This window comes from Rana temporaria, chromosome 7 (genome assembly GCF_905171775.1).
Source record: "Rana temporaria chromosome 7, aRanTem1.1, whole genome shotgun sequence".
In the NCBI taxonomy this organism is placed as follows: Eukaryota; Metazoa; Chordata; class Amphibia; order Anura; family Ranidae; genus Rana; species Rana temporaria.
In genome coordinates this window covers 128,963,524-128,988,500 of record NC_053495.1, presented here as the reverse complement: position 1 = coordinate 128,988,500, position 24,977 = coordinate 128,963,524, and the positions used below count along the sequence as shown (strand labels likewise).

The following is a 24,977-nucleotide window of genomic DNA, read 5'->3' as shown; positions in this document are numbered from 1 at the left end:
CCTATCTGATTTACGATCCGCCGCCGCAAGTTTTTGAGGCGAGTGCTTAATTCAGAAAGCACTTTCCTCAAAACTTGCGGCGGCGTATCGTAAATCCCCCGGTGGAATTCAAATTCCGCGGCTAGAGGGAGTGTACTATTCAAATCAGGCGCGTCCCCGCGCCGATCGAACAGCGCATGCGCCGTCCGGAAATTTTCCCAGCGTGCATTGCTCCAAATTGGTTTAGACGTTTACGCAAATTACGTCCATCCGTATTCGACTTACGCAAACGTAAAAAATTCAAATTTCGTTGCGGGAACGACGGCCATACTTTACATTGGCTGCGCCTCATAGATCCAGGGGTAACTATACGCCGCAAAAAGCCGAACGCAAACGACGTAAAAAAAAACGCCGGGCGGTCGTTCGTTTCTGAATCGGCGTAACTCCTCATTTGCATATTCCTCGCGTATACAAACGGAAGCGCCACCTAGCGGACATCGTGAGATTGCAGCCTAAGATCCGACGGTGTAAGTCACTTACACCTGTCGGATCTTAGGGAGATCTATGCAGAACCTGATTCTATGAATCAGGCGCATAGATCCGACCGACGGAACTCAGAGATACGACGGCGTATCAGGAGATACACCGTCATATCTCTTTGTGAATCTGGCCCAACTTCACCTACAGTTCACAGAAAGTGCTGATCTTGCCTAATGGTATTTTACAGTTGGTGTGCCATTTAATGCATTGCCAGTGTATTCTACTTTCTCCTACAGGCACACAAGACAAAATGACAACAGTTCTCTACTGCAGTCATCAGTTCATCAGTAGGCTGCATGCTTATTGCATTTTACATGTGTTTCCTCCCAATGGAGTACACAAGCAGGCTAATGCTGCAAACACATCCACCCAATCATAAAACGTTTGCGCATAGATCGATCGAAGATAGCTTAACACTGCAACTGATCATCTCTCCAGAAAACATAAACTGCATACCTAAGGGAAATGTTTTACTGAAAATCCATTAATAGTATCAAGGGAATACTGCACCCATGTCTTATAACAAGTTGGCTAGTGGAAGTTTTTACACTTACTAAAGTAGTCAGAGATTGGAAAAGACCTGGCAGACTAGGTACACACTTTAGGCAAGCAAACCTTTCACAAAGCCAGATTATTATTATCGTTAATAGCCGTGAAAGGTAAAGCATTTCCAGCAGTTAAAGCTGAACTCCAAATGTTATAAATGTATTCCTTGATAGCTACAAACTCTGTGAACACCAAATTCCTTTGCAACCCCAGATACTGCCTTGTAAAAGTAGCAGTGACATCATCACTGTGCTGTGCTTAGCCTGAGCAGAGCGGTGGGAGGGGCCCAGCAGCCCCACTCACACTGACAGGCTGCCTGCAGAAAACCACAAGAGGGGCGGTGACAAGACCAGTCACCCTGCACAAGAAGAGAGAGAAGCAATGACCGGTCTTTATTACAGGAAGCTCCTGCACAGAGGCAAAGTTTCACACTGGATTACTGCACAGATCTGGAAGAAATACACAAAGCACACCAAGATTAAGGGATAAACATAACCTCTTGTATCTAGAAGATCTGTGTTTATCCTGGAGATCAGCTTTAATGGAAGGCGTTGGCAGAGATCGGCTAATTTGTTTTTTATTATCTCCTCCAGTAGGGTTGTCACAACCTGTATGTCCAGTTTTCCGAGTCCTGAAACCCTTGTGTTGTGGAGTCTCTGACAATGATATATATCTATAATGGGAAGTTATTAAGGCACTGGGGGGGGGGGGGGCATTTTCCTAGAGGTGATCACTCTAGGAAAAATACATCATTATTTTGATGTTTAACCACTTGCCGCCCGCCAATGACAGATTGACGGCGGCAAAGTGGTTGCCTAATCCTGACTAGACGTCATATGACGTCCTCAGGATATTGAGCCGGGGGCGCGCATCGCGGCGATCGTTGTTGCGGGGTGTCAGTCTGACACCCCGCAACACCGATCTAGGTAAAGTGTCTCTCACGGAGGCTCTTTACCACGTGATCAGCCGTGTCCAATCACGGCTGATCACGATGTAAACAGGAAGAGCCGTTGATGGTAAAGTTGATCCAGGGTAAATCCGATTGCCTCTCGGGGATCAGGAAGGAATTTTTTTCCCCTGCTGTAGCAAATTGGATCATGCTCTGCTGGGGTTTTTTGCCTTCCTCTGGATCAACTGTGGGTATGGAGTTGGGTGTATGGGATTGTATTGTGTTTTTTATTTTGTTTGTTTATTTTTTTTGAGGTTGAACTGGATGGACTTGTGTCTTTTTTCAACCTGACTAACTATGTAACTATGTAACTATGTAACTATGGCTCTTCCTCACTCGCGTCTGACAGACGCGAGTAGAAGAGAGTCGATCGGCGGCTCTCCTGACAGGGGGGGTTCGCGCTGATTGTTTATCAGCGCAGCCCCCCCCTCGGATCGCCACACTGGACCACCAGGGAATAAAAAATTAAAAAAAATGGGCAAAAAAAAAAAATAGTAAAAAAAATATAAATAAAAAAAAGACAGAAAAAAAAAGATGCCAATCAGTACCCACAAATGGGCACTGATTGGCAACATGGATCCATCAGTGCCACCCCTCAGTGTCCATCAATGCCACCCCACAGTGTCCATCAGTGCCACCCCACAGTGCCAATCCGTGCCCAGTGCACACCTATCAGTGCCCATCTGTGCCACCCATAAGTACCCATCAGTGCCACCCATAAGTACCCATCAGTGCCACCCATATGTGCCGCCCATGAGTGCCCATATGTGCCGCCTATGAGTGCCCAGTGCCACCTATGAGTGCCCTTCAGTGCCGCCTATGAGTGCCCATCAGTGCCGCCCATGAGTGCCCATCAGTGCCGCCTATGAGTGCCCATCAGTGCCGCCTATGAGTGCCCATCAGTGCCGCATACCAGCGCTACCTATCAGTGCCACCTCATCGGTGCCCATCAGTACTACCTTATCGGTGCCCATCAGTGCCACCTCATCGGTGCCCATCAGTGCCGCCATATCAGTGCCCGTAATTGAAAGAGAAAACTTACTTATTTACCAAAAAATTAACAGAAAAAAATAAAAACTTTATTTTTTTTCAAAATTTTCAGTCTTTTTTTAGTTGCTGCGCAAAAAAAAAATCGCAGAGGTGATCAAATACCACCAAAAGAAAGCTCTATTTGTGGGGAAAAAAGGACGCCAATTTTGTTTGGGTACAGTGTAGCATGACCGCGCAATTGTCATTCAAAATGCGACATGGCTGAAAGCTGAAAATTGGCTTGGGCGGGAAGGTGCGTAAGTGCCCTGTATGGAAGTGGTTAATACCGATGTTTAGCTGCCATAAACCTGGTATAATGTTTTTATATGGCCGGTTCTGCATCAGATAAAAAAGGTCTTGTGGGCAGATTTGCCAATGGATTACTTTTAAAAGCAGCCCTCCCAGGCCCCCACCCTTCCGCCGTTTTCAGGTCATTTTCAGGCTTACCGGCCCCATCGGTAAAGCCTGGGAGCAATCCGATGTGGCCGTTTGCTGGGTGTCTCTATGCCCTTGGAGGACTGGAGCGAAGTCTGATGTCACTTCCGGTTCTCAGGCCAAAACATTATTTTTTTTTCCTTAAAGGGGTGTTCCAGTCATTTTTAATGTTTATTAAAGTCAGCAGCTACAAAAAGTGTAGCTGCTGGCTTTTAATAAAGATACACTCACCTGCTCCACGTTCCAGCGACGCGCCAGCTGGGGCTCCGCTTGCACCCCCCCCTCTCCGGCCGGCGTCTTCATTCTAAGTGTGGGCACCCGGCCGTGACAGCTTTCGGCTTCACGGCCGGGCACCCACTGCGCATGCCAGAGCTGCGCTGCGCCATCCGATTGGACAGGCGATCGCCTGGGACCTGTCACGTGTCCCAGGCGATCGCCTACAGGGAGGGGCTGCCATAAGGCGATATGACTATTCGCCTTAGCAGCCCCTCTGCGGAAGGAGGAAGTGGGACAGGAAGTCCCACTCCTCCTGAAGCCCCCACTCCCCCCCCCCAAAAAAAATTACATGCCAAATGTGGCATGTAAGGGGGCGAGGAGTGGATTAAGCGGAAGTTCCACTTTTGGGTGGAACTCCGCTTTAACGTCAAGTGCTTTTGCTTTTAAAGGTAAATGAGAGATCTGGGGTCTTTTTGACCCCAGATCTCTTAACAAAAAGGATGTTTACATTCCTTATAATAGGGATAAAAGTAAAAAAAAAAAATGAAGGGACCGTGTAAAATTTAAAAAAGAAAAGTTAAAAAAAAAAAAACTTTTTTTTTGTTAAAAGCGCCGCACCCCTCAGTGCGCGTGTGCAGAAGCGAACGCATACGTAAGTCATGCCCACATAATGTACACAGTGTTCAAACCACACGTTAGGTATTGCCACCAACAGAGAGCAAAAATTCTAGCGCAAGGCCTCCTCTGTAACTCCAATCATGCGCAAGCTAAAATGCAGTTTTTTTTCCTTGCATGTCTCGCTCAGATCTACAGCGACTGCACTTCCAAGTGCACTTTCAGTGCATTTGCCTTTAGTTAATGACCCCCAAAGTATTGTAAGAGCAGGACCTGGCAGTCTCAGAGTACACTGACCAAAGCCTGCACCCCCAGACTGACAAGGGGTTTACATGACAATTCTGTCCAGCAGGAAACAGTAACACACTGGTCAACATTTAGCTGGTCCCTGCTGAACCAGCCAAATTTCGCTGTTTGGTCACTCTAAGTTCTTTTTTTTTTTTTTTTTTTACAGATCAGCTTCTGGTAAATGGATATTCTAATTTTAGATAGTGGTGAGACATTTCCATGATGAGTGAGTTGGCGGATGAAGCTGAATGTACATTATATTAGTAGTGTTTGTTGCAGGCGGAGAGGTGATTGCTGCAGCGTAGGACACGGTCTCTGGCCTCTCGCTTCACAAGGAGCTCTGGAGCACAGGAGCACAGTCTGCGTAACCAGCGCGGTCTTCTGCCAGTCAATGGCAGTCATAATTGGGGGTTCATTTGTACTTATAATAGGGTAGCAAATTTCCCGCCAAAAAATGTCTTCCTAATAACCTGACAATCTATCTGGAACATGTAAGTATTCTCTGGAAAAGTGACGCTCTTTGATTACATTTTATTGGTTATTTTTGCAGTAATGATTTACATTCCAATAATAGAGCCCAAAAACCTCAGGAGGAACCCACACCTCAGGAGGAACCCACACCTCAGGAGGAACCCACACCTCAGGAGGAACCCACACCTCAGGAGGAACCCACACCTCAGGAGCAAGCCACACCTCAGGAGGAAGCCACACCTCAGGAGGAACCCACACCTCAGGAGGAACCCACACCTCAGGAGGAACCCACACCTCAGGAGGAACCCACGCCTCAGGAGGAACCCACACCTCAGGAGCAAGCCACACCTCAGGAGGAAGCCACACCTCAGGAGGAACCCACACCTCAGGAGGAACCCACACCTCAGGAGGATCCCACACCTCAGGAGGAACCCACACCTCAGGAGGAACCCACACCTCAGGAGGAGAACCCACACCTCAGGAGGAACCCACACCTCAGGAGGAACCCACACCTCAGGAGGAACCCACACCTCAGGAGGAACCCACACCTCAGGAGGAAGCTATGCCTCAGGAGGAGCCCACACCTCAGGTGGAACCCACGCCTCAGGAGGAACCCACACCTCAGGAGGAACCCACACCTCAGGAGGAACCCACACCTCAGGAGGATCCCACACCTCAGGAGGATCCCACACCTCAGGAGGAACCCACACCTCAGGAGGAACCCACGCCTCAGGAGGAAGCCACGCCTCAGGAGGAAGCCACGCCTCAGGAGGAACCCATGCCTCAGGAGGAACCCACACCTCAGGAGGAACCCACGCCTTTGGCTACTTTCTGGCTTTGGCATTAATAAAGGTGGCAGATCAATCTTTCAGCTTCAGGAACATAGCCAACTAAAGGCTCCTCTAAACAAGTCAAATCCAATTACTATGTGATGCAAAAGTCTCATAAAATAAACAAAAGCTTTACCCTTCCTGACAGAGCAAAATTCTCCTTTATTTGTGCTTTCCACTCCCCCCGTCCAAGACACTGCTGGTCATAGTCAGAGGTTTCAGTAAAAGAGACATGAAAAGGTAACCCATACTTCACCTGGCTCTACTGGGACAAAAAAAACACCTTTCACCTCCCACCTGTATGACACCCCTATCACTTGTCAAAAGATTAGCGTGACACCAAATGTTGGGTAAAAATTGGCCGTTGAACGGCCCCCTTTATTAAATAAAATAATTTAACAATAAACCAAAACATAAAACAAGGCATTTATTTTGTCTACCGATCCTTGGAGGCACTACCTAGCAAAACTATTTTAACCTTCTATCTGCTTAAACACTAACCGGTCCCTGCCGCATTGCACCGACTCGGGGACGACCACCTTCAGCAGATATCCCATCCTTTGCCAGTTAATCCACCTAACTGGTATTCACCGGGGACCCATACCGCGGATGTGTCCCCACCCATCAAATTCCCTAAGCCTGTTATACAATGCCTCCAAAGACCCAACCGCATCCCACTGAGCCGTAAACCGCTGAAAACCAAAAGAACAAACACCCACTCACCAAGCAAAATGTAGGGCGGGCAGGCGGGAACGTTTCTCCTCCTCGTGTGCTGACTGGAAGCTGCTGCCTAAGTGTAACCCCCACACTGCCAGCCTCCTCAGATCAAACCAGCCAATCCCCTGCTTGCCTGCTTCCCGCTTCTAAATTAACCCCTGCTAGCCCAGGCTGCTGGGTGTCTTCTGCTCCGGGCTTCCTGAACTGTCAATGCAGAAAGCAGCGGTCAAGACTAAGTAAGATTAGGTGTGACCAGGTGCTGACAGCAGTGACAATGCTGGTAGCTTTGGCCCCCCACCCACATATGGGTTCATTTACTAAAGGCAAATAGACTGTGCACTTTGCAATGTGCAATTGCACTCTGCAAGACCAGTTGCTCCAGAGCTTAGTAAATGAGCAGAAGCTCTGCTGATTTCCATCATCCAATCATGTGTAAGTAAAAATGCAGTTTTTTTTTCATGCATGTGATTGGGTATTCTTTGTAAAGTAAAACTTTAGCTAATTTACTAAGCTCTGGAGCATATGCACTTTGGAAAGTGCACAAACTTTTTTCCTTTAGTAAATCAACCCACTGTAGTGCAAGGCGGCAGATTGACAACGCTGCTCTGAATTCAGTGCAGAGTCATTGCCACCACATCACAGAAAGCTGCATTAGGTTTAACAGGTATTTGTGGGACTTTGCAGGTGGAAAAGTGGCTCATTCACAGCAAATGTGTTGGGCTATGCTCTGGGAAGCCTAGCCCATTGCATATATAAAACAGTCTGCCTTAACCACTTGCCGACCGCCTCACGCCGATATACATGGGCAAAGTGGCACGTTCCCGCAAAACAACGTATGGGTACGGTTTCCCCTTTAAGAGCCATCGGAGGTGCGTGTGTGTGCCTGCCCGCTGCTCGGCGGGGGACCCCGAGGCGCATGGCCGGCGGGCGCGAGAGCCAGAACGGGGACTTGTGTGTGTAAACACATAAATCCCCATTCTTTCGGGGGAGAGGAGACAGATTGTTTCATCCTAGTAATTGGAACAGTGATATGTCTTCTCCCCCAATGAGTCCCCTCTCCTCACAGTAAGAAACACTCACAAGGGAACACATTTAACCCCTTGAACGCCCCCTAGTGTTAACCCCTTCCCTACCAGTGACATTTACACAGTAATAAGTGTATTTTTATAGCACTGATCACTGTATAAATGTCAATGGTCCCAAAAAATGTGTCAAAAGTGTCCGATCTGTCTGCCGCAATGTCGCAGTACCACAAAAAATTGCAGATTACCACCAATACTAGTAAAAAAAAAAAATAATAATACAATAGTAATACAACTGTACTGATTAAACCAAAATTGTAGGATCTGGAATCATACGAGAAATATTTTCATGTTCGTCTGATCGGATAATATTGGAAAAACTGTCATGACTACTAATGACTCGATTATCGCATGATCGCTTCGAAAGTGGTATTTTTTGTCCGATTTTCGAATCATGTGTACGGCCCATTAGTACAGTCTACAGTATGTACTGTAAGTGCAGATGCACTTAGAATGTAAGAAAAGGGGGGAAAACGGTTTCAAGTCCCCCCCTTTTCTCATGGGATTGCAGCAGGACAGGCAGTTTCTAGTTCCCCTATCTCTGGGGGAGCCAGGCAGTTTAGTCAGCGCACTTGGGGCTCACGTGTACTCAGTAGAGAGTACACGTGATTTTCCCGGTCTTTTTTGAAGAGAGTAGGTCTAGCCAGTTTTAGCCAGTTTTGTCAGGCTGAGTTTAGGGCTATATAAGGCAGGCTAGAATAGGGCTATTCAATTCGCCTCAGAAGACGGGAGCTGTGGTGTTCCCCTCCTGCCCTACCCTTTGCTGTGTATTAGTCGCGTGCTGCTATTATGTGGTTGTGTGTCACCTTTGGCTAATATATATGTATACAAATTTATGTATATATTGCAAAGGGGGACTAATCTGTTAATGTCTTAATATTTTGATTGGGTGTTTATTCTTTAAATGATTTATACAGCCTGAGCCGTAGTGGCTGGGTTGTCTTTAATTTATGTTTCACATTGTTATTTAAATAAATAAAGTGTTTAAAACCAATAATAAAGCAGCCGCGGCCGTTAAACTCCAGTTAAGGTGTTCTGGTATTTATTTATGTATTTAATTATATATTTATTTATTTATTATGGTATTTATTATTAAATATTTATTCAATTTTAATGTTCCTGCTTGCTATCCCATGAAGTCCTGCAGCACATATTTTTAATGGGAGGCCTTAGTTGCACTTTAAGTATTATGTCAAAATTTACACAGTCCCGCCATTAGAAAATAACAAGTGATGGTCAATATAATTAATATAGAGGGCCCAAAGTGCAGCTCCTGATGTAAAAGGGCCACACATAATATACAGTGAATTTAATGTTACAAAAATCTATCAGAGATTGCAACAGGATGTGGTTGGAGTTTGCAAACACACTATAGGAGTTTTTGGAGACCTGTGACATGCTTCAGGAGACGATCATAGGAGACGTAAGATTTTTATGCCTTTACAGGGTAGTGCTTCCTTATTTGGGCTCCCTATGGTCTTCTTAAAGCGGTGGTTCACCCTAAAAACTACTTTTTCTAATTCCACTGCCCCCCCCCACATTACAATCCGATTAAGGCTCTTATTATTTTTTTCATGCTGTACATACCTTAGTACAGCATATTCACCCGTGCATCCGGGTTGCGAGTCCCGCGGGAGTGGGCGTTCCTCACATGTGTGTGATTGATGTTTTGCACAAAAACGAGCTCCCCCCCCGTCGCGTAAGCCGCGTCACGATTGGCAAAAGGAGCCGAACGGCGATGCGCATGCGCAGTATAGCGCCGACTCGCCGTTCGGCTCCTTTCGCCAACCGTTACGCGGCTTAAGCGACGGGGGGGAGCTCGTTTTGGGCAAAACGTCAATCACCAGCATGTGAGGAACGCCCACTCCCGTGGGACTCGCAACCCGGATGCACGGGTGAATATGCTGTACTAAGGTATGTACAGCATGAAAAAAATAATAAGAGCCTTAATCGGATTGTAATGTGGGGGGGGGGCAGTGGAATTAGAAAAAGTAGTTTTTAGGGTGAACCACCCCTTTAAAGAAGAAGTCCAGCCTGAGATTTTTAGGCTGGGCTTCTTCTCTGGGTCACAGAAGTGCAATTAGTTTTGCACTCCTGTGACCTATTTTCAGCGAAGAGTGGTCTAAAATCTGCTCTCCGCTGACGCCGCTGCCATTAGTTGAGGCAGCACTTCATCCAGACTTCCCAAGTTTGGATCCGCCAGCTGCCTTGATTGATGGTAGTCTCATTATCTCAGAGAGCTGCTGAGATGGCCGATCCCCGCCCCATCACAGCTCATCGCTCCAATGAGCATGGAGGATCAGAGCAGGAGAGACTTTCAGTCAGCAACTCTCCACTCGGGGAGGAGTGAGACCGGGGCCATTGGTGGTGTTTAGTGGTCTGGTTCTCAGTGCAGAGATGCCGGGGGACAAGTGCAGCATCGGTCTGACGCTGCATCCACCTAGGTAAGTATGATTATGCAAAAGAAAACCATACTTCTCTTTTAAATTACCAAATTTAAAGCGGTGTCACGGAGCTGCAGAACGGGATTTTTTTCATTTTTTTTTTGTTTATAGTGCAAAAAATAAAAACAGCAGAGGTGATCAAATACCACCAAAAGAAAGCTCTATTTGTGGGGAAAAGGGATGTCAATTTTGTTTGGGTGCAACGTCACACGACGTGCAATTGTCAGTTAAAGCGGCGCAGTGCCGAATCGCAAAAAGGGGCTGTGGTCAGGGAGGGGGTCAATTCTTCCGGGGGTTAAGTGGTTACGTTAGCACCTAGGTGAAAGAAAGACAGACTTCTGCTCTTCAGGGCCCCAAGGGCTGCACACTGCATGCAAAAGGGATGCATGCAACCTCTGGGCTGCAGGTTGAGAACCAGGGCACTTCAGACAAAGAAAAAAAACTAGGCCTGCATATACTTCAGTCCTATGTCTTAAAGGGGTTGTAAAGGCTGAAGGTTTTTTACCTTCATGCATTCCTGCTATTGACTTTGCAGAAGTCAAGATTAGTATATTGAAGTGCTCTATATGTAGGCACTGAAGAGTCAGGACAGACACACGGCTTATGCCGCGGACACACGATCGGAATTTCCGATTGTGTGTGGGCCCCATTGGCCTTTTTTCCGTCGGTTTTTAGAAATAGAACATGTTTTATTTTTTTTTCTGATGGGAGAAAAAAAGAAATTCCTATCCTCTGTGTGCAACTCCGACAGAGAAAAAAAACACGCATGCTCAGAATCAAGTCGACGCATTCTCGGAAGCATTGAACTTAATTTTTCTCGGCTCATTGTAGTGTTTTACGTCACCGCGTTTTGGACGGTTGGAATTTGGTCTGACAGTGTGTATGCAAGACTGATGGAAGTCAGCTTCATCGGAATTCCGACGAAAAATTCCATCATATTTTTGGCCATCGGAAATTCCGATTGTGTGTACGGGGCATTAGTGTGTCTTCAAAACATTTCATCTGCTGTGTTGCATCATTTTACCGGAGAAAAGGGTTGCTTTAAATTACAAGTATTGTAGCCTTAAACACTTGGATGAATATTTTATATTAAGAAACATATACTGCACTAATATATAATTTAGCTGAATAATATTGATCCGGAACTTTTGAAACGTACGGATTGAACTGTTATTTACAGAAAGTTGCTTAGGTCTCATTTAAATAGTACATTTACTGTATATAGTATATAATTATTTTTATCCTGGCTAATGAGTTGTATATCCTGCAGTTACAACAGATATTTGCAAGAGACTTTGTAGGACACAAGGGTTGTAGGCCACTGGAAATATCTGTCTGGCAAACAGATAAAGAGCCATATGTTTACTGTTCTGTATGTGCTAAATGGAATGTAAAAGCAACTCTATATGCAATGGGAGTTTCTTCCAACCATAAATCAGACTATAAGAAATCGGAGTGTCCTGCTCAGCTGAAAGAAAAACATAATGGGGGTTATTTACGAAAAGGCAAATCCAAGTGCAAACTAAGGGCCGGATTCAGAAAGCCCGGCGTTACTTTGTGCGGGCGTAGCGTATCTCAGATACGCTACGCCGCCGTAACCTAGTGAGGCAGGTTCTGTATTCAGAAAGAACCTGCGCCCTAAGTTACGGCGGCGTAGCGTATGTGGTCCGGCGTAAGCTCGCGTAATACAAATTATCCAGGCAGTGGGCGTGTTGTAGGTTAATCAAGGCTGACCCACGTAAATGACGTTTTTGACTTACAGCGCATGCGCCGTCCGTTAACGTATCCCAGTGCGCATAATCCAAATTACGCCGCAAATAGTCAATGCTTTCGACGTGACCGTAACTTACGTACAGCCCTATTCGCGAACGACTTACGCAAACGACGTAATCGACGGAAAATTCGACGCTGGCCCGACGTTCATACTTAACATTGCGTACGCCTCATATAGCAGGGGTAACTTTATGCCAGAAAAAGCCTTACGTAATTGACGTTAAAAAATGCGCCAGGCGGACGTACGTTTTTGAATCGGCGTATCTACCTAATTTGCATATTCAACGCGGAAGTCTTGGGAAGCGCCCCTAGCGGTCAGCGTAAATATTGCACCCTAAGATACGACGGCGTAGGAGACTTACTTACTTTTTAGCAGATCGTATTGGAGGTAGAACAAGTCGGTTTATGTCTACCACTACTTTAGAGGTGAATGGAGGGTCCAGTTGGTCGGAGTGTCGGACTGACCGTATGAAAGGGGCCCAAGGCTGCTTTCGCACTGATGCACTGCAGTTTACCCACACCACGAGTGCAACGCAGCGTACCTTTGGCTTTCCTGCACTTTGCAATAGACATCTATTATATTCTGCAGGTTTGGTGCCCTTTCAGAAAGCTCACCAAACTCGCAGGTAATAACAGAAGTCTATGGCTCAGTGCAGGTAAACTGCTCTGCATCTGCGGATCAGTTTTAAAGCAGTCCAGTAACCACTGCAGAAAAATATATGCCCATATATACACTGTGATTTTAGCATTCTATTCTATTCCATCTCAGAGCAGGAGGTCGCGGGCCACATCAGAGGGCTCCGCGGGCCACATGTGGCTCCCGGGCCACTGGTTGGGCACCCCTGAGTTAGGATGAATTTATTTAGTACTATTTTTATATCTAAAAAAAAAAAGCCATACCTAATTTTGTGAGGCAACCTCAAAGGCCTCGTACACACGACCGGTTTTCTTGGCAAAAACCAGCAAGAAAACTGCTGGCAGAGCTTTCTTGACGAGAAAACCATTTGTGTGTACGGTTCTTTTGAAAGGTCAGTGTGTACACTTGGGTGGCAAGAGATTCTTGTTGAGAATCTCGTCGGGAAAAACAACGTTTTTTTCCTGACAAGATACTTGCCCGTGTGTACGAGGCCAAAGCCTTATAAAGTGGAAGTGCTGTATTAACTAGCGATTTCCAACAATCCAGTGTAAGAGCTGTGGCTGACTTTCATTTTAGTACAATAGCCTTCCTAGCGTAGAACAAATGGAGGCCTGGCTGCATGAGTGGTTCAAACAGGCTCAACAGAATGTATATATTTAAAGGGACTTGGATGATGGTCAGATTCATAATAAATTCTGATACATTAGGCCAGAATTGCTGTGTAGCCAGATATTCCCAGAACATATGGATGCAACCCAAAGGGTCTTGGCAACATCTCCAACTGTGTGCTGGGGCCCATCACAGACACAACTTATAAAATTATAACCCTAGTTGCCTATCTGGATTTACTGACTTTTTTTGACAGGGCTATGCATTTTTAATTTTATTTTTTATTTGGAATTGTCAGGTTTTTGGTAGGTTTCTATTTATGTTTTTATACAAGAATTAGATCATTTTATATCACTGAGTTTTGTGCTGTGGGATTGAGAAGGATCATGCTTACCCTTTCCATGCTCCTAGATGTGGTGCAGTTTCAGGGCAGTGGGGTTGAAGGTATTCAGCTACTGTCCTGTGACAATATGGCTTTCCCTTAATTGGATTAATTTCTATATACTGTATATTATTATAATTATTATTATTTAGGTACTTATATATCAATTTACGCAGCGCTTTACATATACAGGGCCAGATTCACAGAGATCGGCGTATCTCTGTGCGGGCGTAGCGCATCTCATATGCGCTACGCCGACGTAACCTAGAGAGGCAAGTACAGTATTCACAAAGCACTTGCTCCCTAAGTTACGGCGGTGTAGCGTAAATGGGCCGGCGTAAGCCCGCCTAATTCAAAGTAGGCTGGTAGTGGGCGTGTTGTATTGAAATGAATCGTCACCCCATGTAAATTAAGCGCCGAACGAATGGCACATGCTCAGATTCACGTCGAATTTACGCCCTAGGATACGACGGCTCAATGGCAACGACGTGAACGTAACCTACGCCCAGCCCCATTCACGTACGACTTACGTAAAAGACGTAAAAATATACGCTTGTTCCGACGTCCATACATTGCATTACCTGCGCCTCATATAGCAGGGTTAACTTTACGCCGGACGTAAGCCTTACGTAAACGGCGTAGCTAAATCTCACGGGCGCAAGTACGTTCGTAAATCGGCGTATCTAGGTCATTTGCATATTCGACACGTAAATCTATGGAAGCGCCCCTTGCGGCCAGCGTAAATATGCACCCAAGATACGACAGCGTACAGCAACTTACGTTGGTCGGCTGAAGCCATATTTCAGGCGTATCTACTGTTAGGAATCAGGCGCATAGATACGACAGCGCATCTGGACACTTACGCTGTAGATACGCCAGCGTAAGTGTTCTCTGAATCTGGCCCTCTATGCACATTCACATCAGCACATTCATAAGGATGGACCACAGACTACACAGCTACATACTATATAGGTTATTGGGAAACTTGTGGATTTGACCCAATTAGTCAGATCGCTGCTGGAGCTCTCTAAAGTTCTTACACAACATCCATCCTTCTAAAAGCCGGTATTTGAACAGCCTTTAACACATCCTTACTCTATGTGACAATGTTTAGATCTATTCCCAAATCCACCTATGTGTCACATAAGTGGTCCATAAAAAGAGGTCTATCAAAATGTCTGCCATGGGCAAACAGAGACCAAAGTCCAGATATTTCTGATCTACATTAGGCCAGAAATATCAGGACCTAGGTCTCTAGTTGCCCATGGCAGACATTTTGATAGACCTCTTTTGATGGACCACTTATGTGACACATAGGTGGATTTGGGAATAGGTGGATTTAGGAAAAGCTCAACTATTACGGGGTCTAAACATTGTCACATAGAGTAAGGATGTGTTAAAGGCTGTTCAAATACCGGCTTTGAGAAGGATGGATGTTGTGTAAGAACTTTAGAGAGCTCCAGCAGCAAATTGTGACTAATTGGGTCAAATCCACAAGTTTCCCAATAACCTATATAGTATGTAGCTGTGTAGTCTGTGGTCCAGTAAAACCTGATTTGCCCTTACATGGGTGGAAGGGGCTATACATTTCCAACCTTATGAATGTATTTGAATACAGTATTTAGAAATTAATCCAGTTTAGGGAAAGCCATATTGTCCCAGGACAGTAGCTGAATACCTTCAACCCCACGTCCCTGAAACCCCACCACGTCAGCTACTGTCCTGGGACAATATGGCTTTCCCTAAACTGGATTAATTTCTAAATACTGTATATAAATACATTCATAAGGATGGAAGTTTATAGCCCCCTCCACCCATGCAAGGGCAAATCAGGTTTTACTGGACCACAGACTACACAGCTACATACTATATAGGTTATTAGTCAGATCGCTGCTGGAGCTCTCTAAAGTTCTTACACAACATCTAGCCAGTATTTGAACAGCCTTTAACACATCCTTACTCTATGTGACAATGTTTAGACCCTGTAATAGTTGATCTATTCCTAAATCCACCTATGTGTCACATAAGTGGTCCATCAAAAGAGGTCTATCAAAATGTCTGCCATGGGCAACTTGAGATCTATGGGCCAAATCCACAGCCCCGCAGCGCAATGTAACTTAAGTGATTTAAGTTACACTGCCGCAAATTTCCTAAGTTAGGTATCGATCCACAACACACTTACCTGGAAATTTGCGGCGGTGTAACTCAAATCCGTCCGGCGCAAGGTGTGCCGAATCTAATGGGGCAAGTCCCATTTAAATTAGGCGTGCTCCCGCGCCGGACGTACTGCGCATGCTCCGTCGGGTAACTTACCCGACGTGCATTGCGCTAACTGACGTCGCTCCGACGTCATTTGCTTAGACGGTAACGTAAATGGCGTCCAGCGCCATTCACGGACGTCTTACGCAAACGACGTAGAGTATGAATTATCGTCGCGGGAACGACGGCCATACTTAATAGGGCTTAGTCAAATAGGACTCAGCCCTATTTTTACACAGCGTAACTCGACGTAAACGACGTAGAATTAGCGCGACGGGCCCTGTCGGAACGTTTGTGGATCACCGTAAGTGTTCATTTGCATATTCTAAGCCAGCCGCAATGGCCTCGCCACCTAGCGGCCGGCTTAGAATTGCATCCTTAAGATCCAACAGTGTAATTCAATTACACATGTCGGATCTTCTGCCTATCTATGGTAAACTGATTCTGTGGATCAGTTCCATAGATAGAAACAGGGATACGACGGCGTATCAGTAGATACGCCGGCGTATCCCTTTTGTGGATTACCCCCTATGTCCAGATATTTCTGATCTCCTCAATATGTTATAGGAAATGAGTACATGATTATTCATACATGAAGAACCCAATGAATTCATCATCATATAAAAATACAATCCATCGCTTCAGAGCACCTCTTATCCACAGCATGTATCCCTGTCCATCACTGTCACGGTGAAGGATGGACATGTCACACAATTTACTTACTAAAAACAATACAAAAACACACCTCACAATTACAAATTCCTGCAGAAATATGAAGACCTCATTTGGAAGCCCTTTCACACCAGACTGCACATAAAAAAACTTGTCACAACGCATTAAAAATGAATGCACATTGATGTACATTTAACAAGTGTTTTCATGTGTGTTGCAGTAAGTTGCCTTTTTATGAGCACTGGCATATGGTTTGAGGTCATCCATTGTGAAGTCACAGGTCCCTGGAAGCAACAAAATATTAACAGCAATTCATCATTTATTTTGTTACTTTGCATTGCATTACATGCGTTCATGTGTGTTACAATAAACTGCCGACAATTCACTGAAACACACATTTACACAGCCCTGTGGTGTGAATGAGGTACACAGAAATCCATTGCTTTGTATGTCCTCTTATCCCCCCCCCCCCCCCCCCCCCTTCAGTCCATCATGAATGCTGCTGCCAGGCTCATCCACCTTACCAACTAATCAGTGTCTCCTGCCCCTCTCTGCCAATCCCTCCACTGGCTTTCCCTCACCCAATGAATACAATTAAAAATACTAACAACAACTTACAAAGCCATCCACAACTCTGTCCGTCCGCCCACTAACGTCTCAAAATACCAACCAAATCGTTCTCTTCATTTATCCCAATACCTCCCGCTCTCTAGCTCCCTTGTCATCTCCTCCCATTCTCGCCTCCAATACTTCTCCAGAGCCTCTCGTATCCTCTGGAACTTCCTACCCCAATATGTCTGACTATCTTCTACTCTGTCCACTTTTAGATAATCTCTGAAACCCCTTCTGTTTAAAAAAAAAGTCTATCTTGCCTCCACCTAACAACCATACATATTTTTATCCATCAACTCATCCCCCACAGTAATTACCTTTTGTATCACTTGACCCTCCCTTTTAGATTGTAAGCTCTAATGATCAGGGTCCTCTGATTCCTCCTGTATTTAAACTGTACTGTCTTCCCTCATGTTGTAAAGTGCTGCGCTATATAAATCCAGAGAAGCCCGGAGCAATAGAATGCAATGGCATATGCGCAGGACGGACATGACAGAGTTAACAGGGGAAGTAAAATGGTCAGGAGTTTAAAGGGGGAGTTGCCTAGGGGAGGGGTGAGAGGCATATAAAAGGTTGGCCCATCCCATCATAGGCAAGCACAGCACGGGGGAAAGTTCCCACCCACCCTCCCTAATTTTATGGTTTGATGGGCTTTTGTTTTACAATGGCTTGTTTTTGTTTTGTGTGTTTCTTTTGCTTTGTCTTTACAGGAGATCGTGTTCATGGATGTCGTGGCAGTGGCGGGTGTTGGTCTTGGCAGGAGAGAGAAGATATGGTAAAAGGAGGAGTCTTGGGGACCCATCGTTGTTATGGGTCCCGATTATGGTTTCCAGCTAACGGAGGTTAGCTGGAAAGTGGGAATGGGGCACTGCGGTCAGTGGCTGTCTCCGGGCCAGTTTTTCGGCAGGAGGCCTATCTATACACTGTTTGGTACCGCAGTGCTTTATGGGTTTTTTCCCTGATATGGGTACTGAGGGCCTGCCGAGACCAACAATAGTTAAATTATGGTTTATTAACAGAGTTTATGTTATTATGGTATTTTATAGTGTTATGTTATTTATATATATATTGTTATATATATATATATATATATATATATATATTTATGTTTAATAAATAAGGCTGCTACGGCCTTGTTTTAACTCCAACACTGGTGTGGTCTCAGTTACTATAGTAAGGTTAATGGGGGTTGTATTTGGGTTAGAGAATAAGTCCATCTGTTATACCTTAGTCATGTATAATGATACGGGGATGAATGGTCCTAAACGCAAACTGTCTGCATACAGGCGCACACATCCGTCTTTGTGCACATGGAAATGTGTGGTTAGCAGCAAACAAATGCAACCTGTTATTGATCTGTACAGGGTGTTGCCCATGGAAGTATGCAAAGAAATGTGACTCCCAAGCGCAGAAAAACATGTTTTTATGTCTCTTGAACAAGAGTTCCAAAAATTCCACATTTTTGGCATTCAGGTAATTTTTTTTAATGATCTGAAAAAAGTGTGTTTTTTCTCAAAAAAGCACGCTTGTAAGACCGCTGCACAAATACGGTATGACAGAAAGTATTGCAACAGCTGCCATTTTATTCTCTAGGGTGTTAGAAAAAAAATATATATAATGTTTGGGGGTTCTAAGTAATTTTCTAGCAAAAAATAAGTTTTTAATGTGTAAACAACAAATCTCAGAAATAGGCTCGGTAATGTAGTGGTTGAGAGACCTACTAATAACATAGGTGTAAATCCTAATGATGTTTAGTTAGCTAAAGTACTGTGTATCAAAAATAGTTAACAATTTCATTTAAAAATTGTTTTCACCTTTTTTTATTCTTTGCGGCCTCTCAATGCTACTGAGATCCTGAAACCACTTGCTGTCTACAATTAACCACTTAAGCCCCGGACCATATTGCTGGTCAAAGTCCAGAGCACTTTTTGCAATTTGGCACTGCGTCGCTTTAACTGACAATTGCGCGGTCGTCCGACGTGGCTCCCAAACAAAATTGGCGTCCCTTTTTCCAACAAATAGAGCTTTCTTTTGGTGGTATTTGATCACCTCTGCGGTTTTTAGTTTTTGCGCTATAAACAAAAATAGAGCGACAATTTTGAAAAAAATTAATATTTTTTAGTTTTTACCATAATAAATATCCTCCAAAAATATATATATAAAAAAAAAATTCCTCAGTTTAGGCCGATACGTATTCTACATATTTTTCGTAAAAAAAAATCGCAATAAGCATTTATTGATTGGTTTGCGCAAAAGTTATAGTGTTTACAAAATAGGGGGTAGTTTTATGGCATTTTTATTAATATTTTTTTTCACTAGTAATGGCGGCGATCAGCGATTTTCTTCCGGTACTGCGACATTATGGCGGACACTTTGGACACATTTTTGGGACCATTTGGCATTTTTATAGCGATCAGTGCTATAAAAATGCATTGATTACTATAAAAATGCCACTGGCAGGGAAGATGTTAACACTAGGAGCGGGGAAGGGGTTAAGTATGTTCCCTGGGTGTGTTCTAACTGAAGGGGGGGGTGGACTCACTAGGGGAAATGACTGATCGCTGTTCATACATTGTATGAACAGACGGTCAGGCATTTCTCCCCTGACAGGACCAGGAGCTGTGTGTTTACACACACAGCTCACGGTTCTCGCTCTGTACCGAGCGATCGCAGGTGCCCGGCGGTGATCGTGACCGCCGGGCACGCGCGTGGGAGTCAGGAGCAAGCGGGGGGCGTGCGCGCCCCTATTGGCTGCTGGGAGAGATGACGTAGATCTACGTGATTTCGCCCAGCAGAGCCAACCTGCCGCCGTAAAACTGTGGCGGCTGGTCGGCAAGCAGTTAATACAGCAGCTGCTGCACATCATTTTTCAGGGCGGGAGTTTCTGATGGTGACAATAGTAGAACATGGCTGTGCAATGTGATTCAGCATGAGGTGCTATTAGTCTCATATGACAGGGTGACAACGCAGGTCATCTGAAAGATACAGACAGAGCGTTGTCACCCTATATAAGAAAGTGTCTGAACAATGACCTTTTTGGCAGGATCGCTCTGCATTATTTTAATAAAAGCGGCCAAAAAAAATATTGAAAATAACGTTTGAAGTGACTTTAAGGTAAAATTTGGGTGTAATTCCCAGTCTGAGAGTCACAGGTGTCACATACAGCCATCCACAGAAATCAATGGCTTTGCATGGCTGTACGCAGGTATGCGCCATACTTGTGTAAGCATGCGCATACATACAAATACTTCACCTCGACAGTTTACATTCAGGAGCATACATGTGCCTGTAAACCTGGGTAAAGGCATTCATTGCTATTGGAAAATGTACACACACCTGGTTCCCGAGCAGAGAAAACATTTCATATCATACAGCCCCATTGCAATGCTTTTATGCAATGTAAGTTATTGGGTTCATGTATCCATTAAAGGACCAGTCCACACAAAATTGCATACTAGCTCATTATGAAAACCTCACCTTACAACAATGACCTGGATCGGCACCGGCACACGGCTGACATGTTTCCCAGAGTTACTTCCGGGTTTGTGGGCTCCAGCGCTGTGATTGGCCGGAGCCGTGATTACGTCACTTCCGTGCATGTGCTCAGGTGCTGCCAGTCACGGCACGGCAGGATCGGGCCGTTCCTTCAGTGCATATGTCCCCATGATGTCAGCAGCAGCATATATATTAAATATCTCCTAAACTATGCAAGTTTTTTTAGGAGCCAAAGGCCCCGTACACACGATAGAATCCATCCGCTGAAAAATCCCAGCAAATGGGTTTCAGCGGATAGATCCTATGGTGTGTACACTCCAGCGGATCTGTTTCCGCGGATATATCTCCCCTGGGATGGATTCCAGCAGATCGAATATTTGCTGACATGCCAAACAAATCTATCTGCTGGAATCCATCCCAACGGATGGATCCGCTGGTCTGTATAGACTCACCGGATCCATCCGTCCGAAGGGATCCCCCGCATGCGTCGTAATGATTCGACGCATGCGTGGAATTCCTTATATGACAGCGTCGCGCCCGTCGCCGCGTCATAATCGTGGCGACGGCGCGACAGCAGATTTCAATGCGATGGTGAGTACACTCCATCGCATTAAAATCTGCTGAAATCCTCAAGAGGATTTATCCGCGGAAACGGTCCGCTGGACCGTATCCGCGGATAAATCCTCCCGTGTGTATGGGGCCAAATTATAGGCTTACCTATAGATAAAAGTCTGTAAAAGAAGTTTACTTCCTCTTTAACAAGGGCAGAGACAGCAATAAAATCAGACAGGTGTTCCAATCCCTCTCCACTCAAAAGGGCAAATAAAGAAAAAATAGAAAGAAAAAATATACAACATATACAATTGTGACACAAGTCATATTTTAATTGAATGTTATTGAAAAATACATTTTCTTTTCAATCTGCAGCCGCTGTAAGTTTCTGAAAATGCAATGCAATATGGCTACCTGGAGGGGTTCTGTGTTCAGAACGTCCCCCAGAACCATAATTTCCTGCTTGTGTGATTGGCTCACTGATTTTCCCAGACGTTTGCACTAAGACCCCTTTCACACTGAGTTTTTCAGGCGGTACAGCGCTAAAAATAGCGCTGCTATACCGCCTGAAAAACTCCTGCCCAGCAACCTCAATGTGAAAGCCGGAGGGTATTTACCCTTTATCGGCCGCTAGCGGGGGTTAATACCACACCGCTAGTGGCCGAATCCCGCGGCAATTTCGACGGTATATCGCCGCTATTTTTAGCGGTGCTATACCGCCACCGCGGCTCTCGCCCCAGCGTGAAGGGGCCTTAGATACAAGTCAGATTTCAGGCATCCCCTGCAACAAAAATGTCATTTTTGGTGAGATACTCCCAATAGGAACACATCTAAAGGGATGCAGGCCACAGCTGGTTGATAATTATGAAACTCCCATTAGAACTACTCAAAACATGGGCAGAGAAGAACAAGCAGTGATTTCTTCAGAATAACAAAAGGTAGGAATCTGCAACAAAGTTTGTTAAAATCCTTGCAATGTACATAGATCACCCAGAGGGGAATGTTTTTTTCTCAACAAAAGTGGAGTTACGCTTTAAACTCTCCTCTATGTTATCCTATGTGTCCATGCACACATGGACGTTTTTAGCAGTTCATCAGCAGAGGAGTTTATGAGCTGTTTTCTGAACGCCCTAAAACCGCATTCAGGAGCAGTTCTTCTGACCACATAAAACACTGAATTCTGCAAAACGTGCATAAAAGCATTTAACCACTTCCCTACCCGCCCATTTGCATATGACGTCTGCAAGGAACACTCTGTTCCTCTGGGCAGGCATCATATAACGTCCTTGGTTTCTCAGCGGTATAGGGGGCACGTGCGCACCGCCGCATCACCCGGGAGTCGATGCACGTGCCCATCTGTATGTGTAACACATCTCACCCCTTTGATCGCCCCCTAGTGTTCACTCCTTCCCTGCCAGTGACATTTAGGCCCCTTTCACATGTACGGATCCCGTGAGGATCCGTACATGTCTTATCCTCTTGCTCAGCGGAGATTACTCCGTTGATCCCCGCTGAGCCGGCAGATGACAGGGCGGTCCCTGCACACTGTCAGGGCCCTAATACAGTAATCAGTGCATATTTATAGCACTGATGGCTGTATAAGTGTCACTGGTCCCAAAATAGAGTCAAAAAGTGTGTCTGCCGCAATGTCGCAGTCACACAAAAAATCGCAGATCACTGCCATTACTAGTAAAAAAAAAAAAAAAGCCATAAATCTATCCCCTATTTTGTAGACGCTATAACTTTTGCACAAACAATGTACGCTTATTGCTTATTTTACCAAAAATATGTAGAAGAATACATATCGGCCTAAACTGAGGACATTTTTTTATTTATTTTTTAAATTGGGATATTTATTATAGCAAAAAGTAAAAAATATTGGGCTGGATTCAGGTACATCTGCGCATTTTTACGGCGGCGCAGCTTATCGTATTTGCGCTACGCCACAGTAAGTCAGTGAGGCAAGTGCTGTATTCACAAAGCACTTCCAAAGTTACGGCGGCGTAGCGTAAATGGGGCTGGCATAAGCGCACATAATTCAAATGAGGAGGCATGTTTTATGTTAATTATTGGTGACCCGACGTGATTGAGGTTTTTCCCGAATGGCGCATGCGCCGTCCGTGGAATTTCCCAGTGTGCATTACTCCAAAGTACGGCGCAAGGACGTCATTGCTTTCGACGTGAAAGTAAATTACGTCCAGCCCTATTCGCGAACGAATTACGCAAACGGCGTAAAAAATTTAAAATTCGAAGCGGGAACGACGTCCATACTTAACATTGCGTACGCCTCATAAGAGCAGGAGCAACCTTACGCCGAAAAAGCCTAACGTAAACTACGTAAAAAAATAGCGTCGGGCGTACGTACATTTGTGAATCGGCGTATCTAGATCATTTGCATATTCTACGCCAAAAACTACGGAAGCGCCACCTAGCGGCCAGCGTAAATATGCAACTAAGATACGAAGAGACTTATGCCGCTCGTATCTTAGCCTAATTTAAGCGTATCTGGTTTCCAGAATACGCTTAAATTTACGACGTCGTAGATTTCGAGTTACGACGGCGTATCTACTGATACGCCGGCGTAACTCTCTATGAATGTAGCCCATTGTGGTTCTGTTTTTCCAAATTTTCTGTCTTTTTTTGTTTATAGCGCAAGAGATAAAAACCAAAAGAAAGTTTGTAGGGAAAAAAATGGGTTACAGTTACATTTGGGTACAGTGTTGCATGATCGCGCAATTGTCATTCAAAATGTTAAAGCTGAAAATTGGCCTGGGCAGGAAGGGGGTGAAAATGCCCTGTATTGAAGCGGTTAAAAAAAACGCTGTTAAAAGCGCACTTTTATACCCGCGTTTTCCAGCAATTCGACGTCTAGATAGAGTTTTTTTTTTTAAACATCCTGTGTGCATGGGGACTAAATCTCGGGAGATAATCCAAATTTTACAAATACTGAATCATGCGGGAACAGACGGGAAAAATATTTTTTTACAAGCTTCCAGAACAACAAGAAAAAATAACGCCATCCAGTCCAGATGTATCCAAAGATGTATACAAAGAGCACTATATCTAGCTAGCATACATGTTTTGCACTTTTTAGAACTCATCAGTGCAAGATATTGAGGGCCAGATTCACAGATATCTGCGGCGGCGTAACGTATCGTCTTTACGTTACACCGCCGCAAGTTTTCAGCGCAAGTGCCTGATTCACCAAGCACTTGCGTGTAAACTTACGGCGGTGTAACGTAAAGCCGTCCGGCGCAAGCCCGCCTAATTCAAATGGGGCGTGTACCATTTAAATTAGGCGCGTTCCCGCGCCGAACGTTCTGCACATGCTCCGTGTGAAAATTTCCCGACGTGCTTTGCGCGAAATTACGGCGCCCCGATGTATTTTTTGAACGGCGACGTGCGTTACGTCGTTTCGTATTCCCGGACGTCTTACGCAAAAAACATTAAAAATTGAAATTCGACGCGGGAACGACGGCCATACTTTAACATGGCTGTTCTAAATATAAGCCATGAAAAAGCAGGCTTATGTTTGCGACGGGAAAAAACGGCTAGCGACGACGTAAGAGATTGCGACGAACGTGCGTATCTTCGTGGATCGCCGTAATCAGCTAATTTGCATACTCGACGCTGGAAAACGACGCGAACTCCACCCAGCGGCCACCGGAAAATTACACCTAAGATCCGAAGGCGTACGAAGCCGTACGCCTGTCGGATCTTAGCCAAAAGCCGTTGTATCTTTGTTTGTGAATGACAAATAAAGATACGACGCGGCAAATTTGAAAGTACGCCGGAGTATCAGCAGATACTCCGGCGTACTTTTTCTGTGAATCTGGCCCTGAATG

General features: G+C 45.0%; 1 protein-coding gene across 2 annotated transcripts in view; it reads right to left on the bottom strand.

Annotated features, from left to right (window-relative positions):
• The window catches only part of TLCD4 (TLC domain containing 4), a 147,337-nt gene that overhangs the window by 97,107 nt on the left and 25,253 nt on the right, over positions 1 to 24,977 (bottom strand). The gene's annotated exons all lie outside the window — the stretch shown is intronic.